This window comes from Bidens hawaiensis, unplaced genomic scaffold (genome assembly GCF_021521415.1).
Source record: "Bidens hawaiensis isolate Kalapana, Puna unplaced genomic scaffold, B.hawaiensis_p1.1 tig00058976_1, whole genome shotgun sequence".
NCBI classification, from domain to species: Eukaryota; Viridiplantae; Streptophyta; class Magnoliopsida; order Asterales; family Asteraceae; genus Bidens; species Bidens hawaiensis.
The window spans coordinates 55,289-59,162 of NW_027500624.1; the positions used below are offsets into that span (position 1 = coordinate 55,289).

The following is a 3,874-nucleotide window of genomic DNA, read 5'->3' on the forward strand; positions in this document are numbered from 1 at the left end:
CACAAGACCCGATGTTGCTTCGCGGTTAACAAGCTTTCTCAATTTATGCATTCACCAACAAACATACATTGGGCAGCCCTCAAGCGGTTACTTCGCTACCTTCATGGAACCTTTCAACATGGGGTAAATTTTAAACGCCACTCACCGCTACATCTTCATGCGTTTACAGACGCGGATTGGGCTAGTAACCGACCTACTTATAGTAGCACAACGTGGTACATTGTTTATCTTGGATCAAATCCAGTTACTTGGAATTCTAAACGTCAACCGACATTAGCACGATCCTCTATCGAAGCAGAATTTCGGGTTGTTGCTTCTACTACAACCGAAATAAAATGGTTAATGTCTCTTTTATACGAACTCGGTTGCAAGTCCACTGTTACACCCAACATTTATTGTGATAATTTGAGTGCTACGCATTACTCTGCAAACCCGGTATTTCACTCACGCATGAAACATCTCGCTCTTGATTTTCACTTTGTACGAGAAATGGTTCAAAAAGGTATCATACATGTCACCCACATCTCTGGTGATGATCAGATGGCTGACACCCTCACTAAACCACTACTAAAACTCGGTTTCATAATCTCTTATCCAATATTGGACTTATTTCTCGGTCGTCCATCTTAAGGGGGCATATCAAGGACACATTCGATTCCCGCTCAAATGTTTGAATGATAGAATATATTTGTTATTTATAGATAGAATATAATAGTTATTATTTTCCTTTTATGTTGTAAATCATATCCCTACAATTATGGATGCTCTTTGTATATATTGAAGGTTATAATGGAGTAATCAACATTGGTTGAATTACCAAGTTTATAGCTCGTGCTCAAAACTACATCTTGTTAAAATAAGTAAGGTGAAACAAACTGACTCGTTTAATTTTGAACTTGACCAAGCGATTGATTCGATTCTACTCCGTTTGTTTGTAACCAAGTTAGTATTAAAAGCATTTACTGTAGCCTCCAAATCGATATCCACATATCTAAATTATAAGGGAATAATTAAAAAAAATGTTACTTGATTACTGCATCGCATCCCCTATACCCATCTTAATCCTCTAAACTTCTGGAAGAAATAACCTACTTCCTTGCTATTGAGCGGTTACTATTCACCCATCGCTGTTATTTAATATTTTTTATGAGTGGAAAAAATAATAATAAATTTTGAATAAAGATAGTATTCAATTGAAATACTACTACGTGTATTGGAGTGGGATGTGGAAGGTTTTGAAAAACTAGATTAAATTTAGAACATGGTGTTTTTTGGTTAGATTTAGGAAATGAGAATGAGTAGCATTTGAATGCTCTAAGCTAAACATTGTATTAATTCTACATATAAATTTATATGTAAATTGTTGAGTAAACTTTTTTTTATGTTAATAAGCTTTAGCTTAACTGGTATTGAAGAAGAAGTGACTTAAGTTAAAAGACTATAAGGCCTCAAGTTAGTTCCAATGTCAAGCGTATTTTATCGTAGTAGGCCTTCGGGCGGTTGGTTTTCTCACGAACAAAAGATGACGGGTTTGGGCTAACCGCAATCACACCCGTATGAAGTCGTTTTTTTACAAAGTTTACAAACCTTAATTCGTTGGTGATTAAGTAACTTTAGACAAGTATGAGGTAGCGTCAATTTTTAATTTAGAAATCGGCGATGCGTCAATTGTAGCGTCATCACAGCCGCCGCTCGCCGGAACTTACCGTCCATTACCAATAAAGGTTCAAATGAAGCTTGCCAATAACAATAAAACAATATTCTCATAACATGGTGTCTTTGATTTGCAATGCCCTCTTTTAAACCCACCCAAATCCATCGTCCCTGTGTAATCCAATCGGTACTCAATCTATGCTCCAAAGGCCTCCTCACTGAAGCCGTCAAATCCCTTGACACTTTAGCATCCAAAGGCCTCCGTCTGGACACAAAGTCCTTATCTTTTATTTTAAAACAGTGTGCGAATTCAAGATCGCTTAAGGAAGGCAAATGGGTCCATCTGCATTTGAGTCTCACCGCTCGAAAACGACCCGGAACGTTCTTGTCCAATCAGTTGATTCATATGTACTCGGAATGTGGAGATTGTGATGGTGCACGCCAGGTGTTTGACAAAATGCCTGTCAGAAATTTGTATTCGTGGAACAATATGCTTTCTGGGTATGCTAAGTTAAGGATGATGAAGCCCGCCCGGACGTTGTTTGATCGAATGGGTGAGAAGGATGTCGTGTCCTGGAACACCATGGTTATTGGTTATGCACACAATGAGAGGTTTGATGAGGCGTTGAAGCTTTTTAAAGAGTTGAAAATGGTGAATGTTGGATTGAATGAATTTAGTTTCGCGGGGGTTTTGACGGTTTGTGTGAAAACGAAGGATTTGAAACTTACGAGACAGGTTCACGGGCAAGTGCTGGATTTTGGGTTCGTGTCGAGTTTGGTGCTTTGTAGTTCGATGATCGATTGTTATGCGAAGTGTGGGGAGATGAGTGATGCACGCAAGCTGTTTGATGAAATGCCTCGAAGAGACGTTGTTGCTTGGACCACTTTGATTTCAGGTTATGCAAAATGGGGTGACATGGAATCAGCTAGGCAGTTGTTTGATGACATGCCAGACAAGAATCCCGTGTCGTGTAACGCATTGATTTCCGGGTATACTAGAAACGGGTTTGGGCACGAAGCCCTTGAGTTGTTTATACAAATGATGGTTCGAAGAGTTAAACCTGATCAGTTCACTTTCAGTTCTGCTCTATGTGCATGTGCTAGCATCCCCTCAATAAAAAACGGGAAGCAAATCCACGGGTTTTTAATAAAAACACATTTTAAACCGAACACTATAGTTGTTAGCTCCTTAATCGACATGTATTCCAAATGTGGAAATCTAGCACTCGGACACCTCGTTTTTAAACTCGCGCGTGATAAAACTAACACTATCCTTTGGAACACCATGATATCCGCTTTGGCACAACACGGTCACGGGGAACAAGCAATAAACCTGTTTTCCGACATGGTCAACTCACAAGTCAGACCGGATAGAATCACATTCGTGGTGGTTCTAAACGCGTGTAGTCATTCGGGTCTAGTAAATGACGGGCTTCATATATTCAACAAAACAATGCATGAGCATGATATTATTCCTGATCAAGAACATTATGCTTGTTTGATTGATCTTTTGGGCCGAGCAGGGTGTTTTGATGAGATGGTAAATCAGTTAAGAAACATGCCTGTTAAACCCGATGCTCGTGTGTGGAAAGCTTTACTAGGGGTTTGTAGGATTCATGGTAACTTAGATTTAGGAATAAAAGCTGCTGAGCGGTTAATTGAGTTTGAACCACTGTCTGCTGTAGGGTATGTGTTGCTATCGGGTATATATGCAGCTTCCGGAAGGTGGGAATATGTGTCAAAAGTGAGAAAGCTTATGCATGAAAGAGATGTGAGAAAAGAACGAGGCGCTAGTTGTTTAGAAAACGATAATAAGTTGCATGCTTTCACGGTGGCTGATAAGTCACGCGATTTGAAAGATGAGTTTGAGTCGGTTTTGGAGATTTTGGCTACCGAGATGGAAGATGAAGATGATCACTCATTTGTTGATGACTGAAGGAGGTGATTTTTCTTTAGAAAGATATGAAGAATGAGTGTATTTTTGTTTAATTTGATTTTTGAGGATTTAGATGCACTTGCAGCAATTCATTTATTAAATACCAAAACATAAGTGTCAGAAGGTAGACATCAAGCTAGCATACAAATTGCAAACCAAAACACTACTTTATAAGATGCTCAAGTATTCAACTGATTCTACTCTTGGGAAATCAGACTAAAACGTGCTTGAAATGTTGTAAAAGTTGGTATTAGTATCAAAACGCTTTTATTTAATAAATGGATG

General features: G+C 38.8%; 1 pseudogene; it reads left to right on the plus strand.

Annotated features, from left to right (window-relative positions):
• The first annotated feature begins 1,709 nt into the window (after window positions 1–1,709).
• LOC143602469 (pentatricopeptide repeat-containing protein At2g21090 pseudogene) lies at window positions 1,710–3,654 on the plus strand (annotated as a pseudogene).
• The last annotated feature ends 220 nt before the right edge of the window (window positions 3,655–3,874 follow it).